Below are 10628 nucleotides of genomic sequence, written 5' to 3' on the forward strand. Positions count from 1 at the left end.
GTTTCTTTAGATTTGTTATTAACTGATTTATATATTTGGCTGCTCTCAAGTTGAGGGCATAAATATGTATAATTATTAGATCTTCTTGTTGCATAGACCCCTTTATTATGATATAGTGCCCTTCTTCATCTCTTACTATAATCTTTGGTTTAAAATATACTTTGTGTGATGTAAGGATGGCTACTCCAGCTTTCTTTTGATGACTATTAGCATGATAGATGGTTCTCCATCCCCTCACTTTCAATCTGGAAGTGTCTTTAGGTCTAAAATGAGTCTCTTATAAGCAGCATATCGATGGGTCTTGGTTTTTTTTTTAAATCCTTTCTTATACCCTATATTTTTTGATTGACGTATTTAGTATATTTATATTCAAAGTAATTATTGATAGCTATGAATTTAGTGTCCTTGTATTACCTGTAAAGTCACTGTTCTTGTAGATTGTCTCTGTCTCTGTTCCTTTCTAGTCTTTGTTGCTTTTGGTTTCTTTTTCCTGTTCAAAGGGTCCCCTTTAATATTTCTTACAGAGCTGGTCTAATGTTCACAAACTCCTTTAGTTTTTGCTTGTCTTGGAAACTCTTTATCTCTCCTTCAGCCTTGATGGATATAGTATTCTTGGCTGCATTTTCTCCCCATTTAACATGTGAAGTATGTATGCCATTCTCTTCTGGCCTGCCAAGTTTTTATGGACGGGTCTGCTGCTAAACTTATGTGTCTACCCTTGTAGGTTAGGGACCTTTTATCCCTGAGCTGCTTTCAGAATTCTCTCTTTATCTTTGTAGTTTCCAAGTTTCACTATGATAGGTCTTGGTGCTGACCTGTTTTGTTGATTTTGAGGGGAGTTCTCTGTGGCTCTTGGACTTGAATGCTTGTTTCCTTCTCAAGATTAGGGAAGTTCTCAGCTCTAATTTATTCAAATAAACCTTCTGCCCCTTTTTCCTCCACTCTTCTTCTTCTGGAACTCCTGTCATATGATATTAACGCACTTTGCGGAATTGCCGAGTTCCCTAAGTCAATATTTGTGATCTAATAGTTTTCTTTCCCTTTTCTTTTCAGCTTCATTATTTTCCATAATTTTATCTTCTATATCACGTATTCATTCCTCTGTTTCTTCCATCCTCATTGTGATTATAACCTGTTGGTTTTGCATCTGTGTTTTGGTGTCTTTTCTAGTGTCTTCTGTACTTCTTTCAAGCCCAGGTGGTACTCTTATAACTGTTGTTCTAAATTCTTGTTCAGATAATTTGCTTACTTCTGTTTTTAGCAAATCCCTGGCTGTGATTTCTTCTCGATCTGTCTGATGTATCCATCTTGTCATTCTGTCTTTTGTGTGTCATAAAAGCTTGTTTTTTTCTCCTCCTGAGAGTTATATTGTATTACGCAGGGGTTATATACTGTTCAGGGTCTGGCAGTTCAGGAAGTGTTTCTGGTGTATGCTGTGCGTGTGCTGCTGTTGCGTTTTGGTTGCTCTTTCCTACAGGTCAGTCCTTTACACAATTCCCCCTTGCTTGCAGTGGAGAGTTCTTTAACTGGGTGTACTTTGATTTGTCTATTAAGGTAAGCCTGATTTAAAAAAAAAAAAAAAGGCTGATCCAAGAAAAGAAGTAAGGAAAAGGAATGAAAAAGCAACAAACAAAAAGCTATAAGCCTGATTCCAAAAATAAAGAAGGAAAAAAAAAAAAAAGGAAGTTTGATCCAAAAACCAAGAAAATGCAACAAACCAACAAATGAACAAAAAACTATAAGCCCAATTTAAAAAAAAAAAGAAAAAAGAAAAAAGAAAGGAAATAAAAAATAAAATACTAAAAAAAAAAAGTCTGGTTCTATTTCCACCAGAACCGAAGCTGAAGCTTTGGAGCACTCTTTCATTAGTAGACTTGGTAGATTGGGGTGGGGGGTTGTGTCGGTCTTCTGAGGGAGAAGCTGCTCTGGCTCATAGTCAGACCTGCCCTTGGAAAGATGTCCCTGCTCGGTGCAGAGCTGTGGGGTTTGGTGTAGCCTTCCCTGGAGGTGCTTGTTTCTCTCTGAGGTCCGACTGTGCTGGTAAGTAGAAGATGGCATCATCCTGTCCTCTCTTCCTTGGGGAGGGGAATTTGCTACTGGTGCTGTTCAGGAAGCCCTTACAGAAAAACGAACAGTCTCCCCTTCTGTGTCCCAGGCTTTCATCAGATCCCTGCCCTCAACCTGTCTGTGTGGGCCATCGGCATGCCCAGTGTCACAGTTCTGTGTTTTATTTCTGGCTGACACCTGGCATTCAAAACTCCAAATCTTAAAGGACCCACTCCCTGCCCGTGGAGGAGAACCTCGTGGTGCACATGACATCATTCTCTCCCAGGAAAGCAGTTGCAGGCCTGCTTGGGTACCTGGGGTCTAGGGTGAAGCACAGCAGGAAGCTACAACCAGGTTAGCTGCCCTCTGTGCACGCCTCTGTCCCCTGCTGTTGAAGGGCTGCTCAGTGGTAACCGGTGGGCCTTCTGGTCTGGGAGTGGCAATCCACCCTCTTCCAGATGTCCTCCAGGAAGGGGAATATTCTCTCCCAGTGCAAGCCAGGGGATCACTACACCGTGGTGCCTTGTGCAAACCCTACATGCTGCTCTCTCCCCCACTCTGTCGGGCTTCCCTCCAGGTAAAGGTCTCCCTCCCTTCTGCCAGCACCCTGGCATTTCTCTACCCCAATTCATACCTCTGAAACTCGCATCTGCCAGGTTCTCTCCCCCCAGTTGTGTACATTGGTTCTCTAATTCTCAGATTTATTTCCTACTTGTTCAAAATGATTTTAAATTGACCTAGCTGTGTTGGAGGGATGAGGCAAGCCCAGCGTCCTCCTCTTTCTGCCTCCTAAAGTTACACTCTTAATATAAGGTTAGAGAACTGGTTTTTTGTTGACCTTGTTTCCATTATTGATATATGTATGTGTGTGTGTGTCCTTTAGAGGACAGTAATGAACCTCAGCAAATAATTTTCAAAATATTTCTTACAAACCACTAGAGCCCAACTTGATGAGGTTTCTCTGCATTGTTTGCAGAACTCGGACTATCACATGCTTATATATAGAAATATTTAAATATTTATAGATAGATTAATAGATAATTAATATAGAAATTAAATATTTCTCCCAAAATTGGGAGAAATTTTGGTGTGTAAAAAGTTCTTGTAGAAATGTACTTGAAAACAATTTATATAATTGTAAAAAAAATTCTCAGTGGTTAAAAATGGCTAGAGAAAGGTGAGGGGTGGATTCCATTTTCTGGTTTCTTCTTAGCACCTCTTAGAAGTCTCTGGCTTATATTACCAAATGGCTATCTATGACTTTACCTAATGGTTGTAACTTAAGGCCACCAGGGCTGATTTCTTAGAGTGAAGGTTGCTGGATCGCTCTTTCTACAATAAATATAGATTCTGATTTATTTCATGTGACGCAGACAAAGATTCCCTTTGAAACATGTAGTCTGAGCACCAAACACTAGACTCATTGTCCCTAAGACAATAAGCACCACATTCAGTGTTTAGGAATGGTGAGCGATTTGCTTGTATTCAAGAACCAAAGAAGTTTTACACATCCAGAAAAGTGAAGCCCAGCTGAGTTTTCAATAATGCTAATACTATGTGTCTGAGTGCAGCTTAACCCCAGGGTGTGTGCAGTGGCGTACCCTGGCTAGTGGATGCTACTCATGGATCAGCCTTGCACTGACCGCTCACGATGAATTATTTACAATGTCTGCTAACAGAAAGCGATTACTTCAAATGGAAGTAGAAAGGATTCCTATTTTTGTTCCATTTTGCATATGAGTATATAGAATTAGATTTGTATATGTATATTTTGCATATGAGAATATGAGTGTATATATGCATATTTTTTGCATATGAGTATATAGAATTGGATTTGCATATGAGTATATAGAATTAGATTTGTTACGTATATTCCAGATGTTACGTGGTGTTCAAAATTAGGGTTTTCCTTGTGTCACATTCTGCAGATGCCAACCCTGAACTGAGTATTTATGAGCAAGTGATTTATTTACTAGGGAATTGCTCTCGGGAGAAACAGGTAAGGGAGCAGGAGAAACAGGTCAATGAAAAGGAGGAATCCAAGTGAGGGTACAGTTTCTGGCACAGTTGTAGCCTCAGCTGGGTTGTACAGGAAAGTTTTGGAGAACAAAGTATAGCTCATATTTTGTCACAACTTGAGAGAGGGCGGGGCTTTCAGAAGTCACTCCATGGCTCAGAGTCACCCCAACTAAACTAAGGGGTACCCGGTCTCTCAGATACTTTTGGCCTTTTTCAGGCAGGCCAAATAGTGTTTGTGGCTGAGGCCGGTCTTCTGAAGATAATCACAGATGGGGCCCATAGAGGCAAAAGCACAAAGAAGCTGGAGATGGGGGTGGGTATGGAGTAATGGCCCAGGGGGGTCCGGGTTCAATATCAACAGGGATTACTTGTTAATTCTGATTAAATGATCTTTAGTCATTAAATAGTTCCTTTAGTGATTCTGATACATTCTTTTTAAGAGAATTGTTAATAGGTTAATGATTCTTATCAGATATTAGCTTAGTCAAGGGCTACAGTATAGGGAATCTCTCTCCCTACTATTTCTCAAACATACCCAAATTCTTTTTTCTTTTCTTTTCTTTTGTTCTTTCCTTCTTTTTTTTTTTTTTTAAGATTTTATTTATTTATTTGACAGAGAGAGAGAATACAGGCAGGGGGAGGAGCTGAGGGAGAGGGTGAAGCAGGCTCCCTGCAGAGCAGGAGGAGCCCGACCTGGGGCTCCATCCCAGGACCCTGAGATTATGACCTGAGCTGAAGGCAGTTGCTTAACCCACTGAGCCCCCCAGGTGCCCATCAAACACACCAGATATACTTCTATCTCACAGACTTTGTACTTCTTCTTTCCTGTTCTCACCCCATGGATTGAGTTTTGGTAAAAAGTGAGAAAAATATGACTTTGTGATAGAGGGATTTGGCTGTCTCACCTTGACGCAGTCTTGCCATCACCGACTACGCATTGTTGTACCTCTTAATACGATGCAATATGAGGTATACAAATTCTTTGTGAAGTAGTCTTGACCCAAACTATTTAAACAGAATCTGATCAAACCTTTCCATAACTTCTGGTGTACTGCATAAATATTATGGTTTTATACAGTCAGTGTCCCTTGGGAACATTGGGTTTGCCCACCTTTTTATCACTTGTTTTGCTCATCCTCTCTTCCTACATCTCAGCCATTTCACCAGGAATAATTTTCCTTCTGGGTATATCTCTTAGCATTGTGCTGACCAATATGATAGCCACCAACCATGTGGATATGGAGTACTTGAAATATAATTACTGATCTGAATTGAGATTCACTGTAACTATAAAGTGCATACTGGATTTCAGACACCTAGTACAAAAAGGGTGAAATATGTTATTGATGATTTTTATATTGATTATTTATTGAAATCATTTTTTGATCCATTGAATTAAATAGATCAATATTAAAATTTATTTTTACCTTTTTTGCATTTAAAAATATGACTCTATACTAGAGCATTTAAATATACATACTGTTCATTATATTTCTAATGCATAACTTAGTTTTAGAACTTTTTTAAAATCATGGTCTAATGGTGGCTAATTATTAAATTTTATTTTGTCTGAAAATGTCTATTTTACACTTGCCCTTGAAATCTTTTTACTGGATATATTTTGCTAGATTTTTTTCTTACCACATTGAACATACTGTTTCACTGTTTCTGGTTTCCATTTTTGCGAATAGGACATTAGTTAACATTGTCACTCCTTTGACACTGATTTATTGTTCTAGTCTGACTGCTGTTTGAAAAATCTTCTCCTGGTTTTAAATATTCTAATATTTCATTGTGATGAAATTTGGTATGGATTTCTTTTTATTTATCCTACCTGGAATTCACTGAATTTGCTGAAAGTGTGTATTGGTTTCTTCTGAGAAATTATTAGTCATTATCTCTTTAGATAGTACCTCTTCCCCATTCTATTTCTCCCTTGCTTCTGAAACTCCAATTAGACTTTTGTTAGATACTTACTTCATCTTCTGTTTTTTTTTCCCACCTAGCTATTATGTTTTCCATATTTTTGTCTCTGTAAGGTGCATACTGCATTAATTCTTCATAACTACCTAACATTTTGGTAATACTATTTTTTGTGTCTAATCTTCTAGTTCATCTTTTCCATGGGATTTGTTAGTTTCAGTGACTTTATTATTATTTTTTGTTGTTTGGAATACAATTTGCTTCTTTTCAGATTTGCTTATTTTTGTCTTAGTCTCTTCAGGCTGCTGTAATAAAAATACCATAGGGTGGGTGGTTTAAATAATAAACATTTATTTCTCATAGCTTTGGAGGCTGGGGAGTCTAAGATCAAGGTGCTGGCAGATTTGCTTCTGGTGAGAGCCTGCTTCCTGGTTCATAGATGACTATCTTCACACTGTGTCCTTACATGGAAGAAGCGGTGAAGGAGTCTACTGAGGTCTCTTTTTTAAAGGCAAGAGCCCATTCATGAGGGCTCCACTCTTATGCCCTAATGACCTCCCAAAGACTCCAACATCTAATACCATCACATTGGGGTTGGATTTTAAATTTGAATTTTGAGGGGATGCAAGCATTCAGTCTATAGTGTTTTTTAATAGTCTCATGTTCTGTAACCATATTTTATTTTTATTTTAAAAATTTTTTTAAACTAAAAGAGTTGACAATTTTATTTTCACATTTCACAATACAAATAAAAATTGCCCCCCCCTTTTTTTGGTCCCATTATTCACTTACCAAAACTATTCTGTCTTTGATAGGAAGGGAAAGTCTTCCCTGTCCTGTTAGAAAACACTCTGTCCTGCTAGAAAACACCCAGAGTTACCACACCTTGACCTCCTGGTGAAGTAGAACAAGTTATGTAAAATGGATATAAAGAGGCTCTCCTCTCTATCTGTCTGGTGGGGTCATTCCTGGCTGAATGGGCACCATCATGGGAAGGGCGGGAGTTCTCATCATTGGGGGCTAGGCATCTGTGGTATGTAGCCCACCATAGGTGGCCTTGTTCCAGGAGCAGGTCCTACTGGCATCATTCCAGGAATAGGAGACCCCATCATTGGCATAATGGGAGGGCTCCATGATGGGGTGCTGGCATCATACCAGCACAAGGAGGAACTGGGAGACTGGTGGGAGGTAGGATCATTGCTCTTTCAGGAGGGAGAACACAGAATGGAGTAGGAGGTATCTTTCCTTGTTGATACAGAGCTCTGAGCCTACTCTTCCATCCACTTCAGTTAGCAGTCTTGCACATTCTTTTTGTATCTCCTACCACTGCAGTATGTCTTTCTCACAGATGGGGAGTCATGGGTGAGGTGTGTTTCATAGGAGTCACAATAAAACTTAGGCATGTTGCTTTGTAGGTTGTTGACCATTCTGTCCCCCCCCTTTAAGATTTATTTATTTGAGAGCAAGAGATAGAGCACAAGTGAGTACAAGCAGGGGGAGAGGCAGAGGGAAAGAATCTAAAACAAACTCTGTGCCGAGCATGGAGCCCCACGAGAGGCTCCATTTCATGATCCTGAGATCATGACCTGAGCCAAAAACCAAGAGTTGGACGCTTAACCAACTGAGCCATCCAGACACCCCTCCAATCCCTTTTTAATCATATTTTTAACACTTCTTTATTTCTTTAAATATCTTAATCCAGTATACTTTTCCATATTCTGTGTCTAATAATTGCAATGTGTGAAGTCTTTGAAAGTCTGCTTTTGCTCTCTATTATTACTGTAGACCATCCCTTATGGTACCTTCTTTCCTTGTATATTTTGTGATTTTTTCATGTATATTTTGTGATTTTGTGATTTCTGTATGCTGTTCATATTCCTTGCAATATATTTTTTTGGGGGGAAGTAGAATTCTTTGGGATCTGTGTTGAGGGTTGGTTCATTTCATAAGGATATCTGTTTCCGTCTTTGAGGAACCGGGGGGCACTAATAATATGGGACAACTTGAAAATTTCACTTTCAGGTTATAGGACTATCCGGTTCCTCAAAATTTCAGATTCCTGTAGGGGTCCACTTGTGGCATGAGTTTTCCTTTGAGTTTATCACAATATCATAAATGGCAGTCTTATGGTTTCTTAAAAATAAAGTTCAAAAAATACTTCTCAACTCCTTCTAATTCATGTGAGGAATTTTACTTAGCTTTGGCATTCTCTGTGCTTTCTGTGGCTTATCCTCATGGAGTTGTTCCTAAACAGCATTTTAAAAATTAATTAATTAATTAATTATCAATCATTTTATTTTTTTAGTTTTGTTTTTTCCTTTTTTCTTTTTTAAAAAACTTTAAATTCAATTTAGTTAACATATTATATAGTTAACATATTATGTAGTATTGGTTTCAGGAATAGAACTTAGTGGTTCATCACTTATATATAATACCCAGTGCTCATCCCAACATTGATGCCTATCACCTTTTTCACCCATCCCTTACTCCCTTCCCCTCCATCAACTCTGTTTGTTCTCTCTAATTAAGAGACTCTTATGGTTTACATCGCTCTCTGTTAATATCGGTTATTATCTCATTTTATTTCCCCTTCCCTTCCCCTATGTTCATCTGTTTTGTTTCTTAAATTCCACATATGAGTGAAATCGTGTATCTGACCGACTTATTTCACTTAGCATAATACATTCTAGTTCCATCCATGTTGCAGATGGTAAGGTAAGGTTTCATTCCTTTTGATAGCTATTCAAGTGGATACATACACACCACATCTTCTGTATCTGTTCATCATCAGGTGGTGGACACTTGGGCTCTTTTCATAATTTGACTTTTGTTGATAGTGCTCCTGTAAACATTGGAGTGCATGTGCCCATTTGAATTAGCATTTTTGTATCCTTTGGGTAAATACCTAGTAGTGGAATTGCTGAGTTATACAGTATTTCTATTTTTAAGTTTTTGAGGAACCTCTGTATTTCTTTTCAGAGTGGCTGCACCAGTTTGCATTCCCACCAGCAGTGCAAAAGGAGTTCCCCTATCTCTGCATCCTTGCTAACATCTGTTGTTTCCTGAGTTGTTAATTTTAGCTCTTCTGACAGGTGTGAGGTGATATCTCACTGTGGCTTTGATTTGTATTTCCCAGATAATGAGTGATGTTGAGCATCTTTTCTTGTGTCTGTTGGCCATTTGGATGTCTTCTTTCAACAAATGTCTGTTCATGTCTTCTGCCCACTTCTTGATTGGATTATTTGTTTTTTGGGTGTTAAGTTTGATAAATTCTTTATAGATTTTAAACATTACCCTTTATCCAATATGTCATTTGCAAATATCTTCAGCCATTCCATTGGTTGCCTTTTATTTTTGCTGATTGTTTCCTTTGTTGTGCAGAAGCTCTTTATCTTGATGAGATCCCAGTAGTTCATTTTTGCTTTTGTTTCCTTTGCCTTTAGAGACATGTCTAGTATGAAGTTGCTGCAGCCCAGGTCACAGAGGTTGCTGCCTGTTTTCTTTCTAGGATTTTGATGGTTTCCTGTCTTTCATTTAGGTCTTTCATCTATTTTGAATTTTTTTTTTAATGTATGGTATAAGAAAGTGGTTCAAACTCATTCTTCTGCATGTTGCTATACAGTTTTCCCCAGACCATTTGTTGAAGAGACTGTCTTTTCTTCCATTGGACATTCTTTCCTGCTTTGTCGAAGATTAGTTGACCAGAGAGTTCAGGGTCCATTTCTGGGTTCTCTATTCTGCTTCATTAATCTATGTGCCTTTGTGTCAATACCATACTATCTTGATGATTACAGCTTTATAATACACCTTGAAGTCCAGAATTGTGAAGCCTCCAGCTTTTTCTATTTCAACTTTACTTTGGTTATTCAGGGATCTTTTGTGGTTCCATACACATTTTAAGGTTGTTTGTTTCAGCTCTGTGAAAAATATTGATGGTATTTTGATAGGGATTGCACTGAATGTGTAGACTGCTTTGGGTAACATATAAATTTTAACAAAATTTGTTCTTCTGGAGGGTGGGGGGATGAGATAGCCAGGTGATGGATATTAAGGAGAGCATGTGTGGTGTTGAGCCCTGGGTGTTACATGCAGCTAATGAATCGAACACTAAATCAAAAGCTAATGAGGTACTATGCTGGCTAACTGAATATAATAAAAAAATTAAAAAATAACCCAAACTGCAAAAAAAGGCCAATATTTTTTCTTCCAGTCTAAGAGCATGGAGTGTTTTTCCATTTATTGGTGTTTTCTTCAATTTCTTTCATAAGCATTCTATAGCTTCCCATATAGATCTTCTACCTCTTTGGTTCGATTTATTCCTAGGTATCTTACTGTTTTGGGTGCAATGGATGAATTCCTTGATTTCTCTTTCTGATGCTTTATTATTGGTGTATAGAAATGCAACAGATTTCTGTACATTGATTTTATATCCTGTGACTTTGCTGAATTCATATATCAGTTCTAGCACATTTTTGGTGGAGTCTTTCAGGTTTTCTACATAGAATACCATGTCGTCTGTGAGAGTGAGTTTGGCTTCTTCCTTGTTGATTCGGATGCCTTTTATTTCTTTTTGATTTCTAATTGCTGAGGCTAGGACTTCTAGTACTATGTTGAACTATGTGGTGAGAATGGGCACTGTT

General features: G+C 38.3%; 1 pseudogene; it reads right to left on the reverse strand.

Annotated features, from left to right (window-relative positions):
- Positions 1 to 6933: 6933 nt before the first annotated feature.
- LOC122916870 lies at positions 6934 to 7391 on the reverse strand (annotated as a pseudogene).
- Positions 7392 to 10628: the final 3237 nt, after the last annotated feature.

This window comes from Neovison vison, chromosome 9 (genome assembly GCF_020171115.1).
Source record: "Neovison vison isolate M4711 chromosome 9, ASM_NN_V1, whole genome shotgun sequence".
In the NCBI taxonomy this organism is placed as follows: Eukaryota; Metazoa; Chordata; class Mammalia; order Carnivora; family Mustelidae; genus Neogale; species Neogale vison.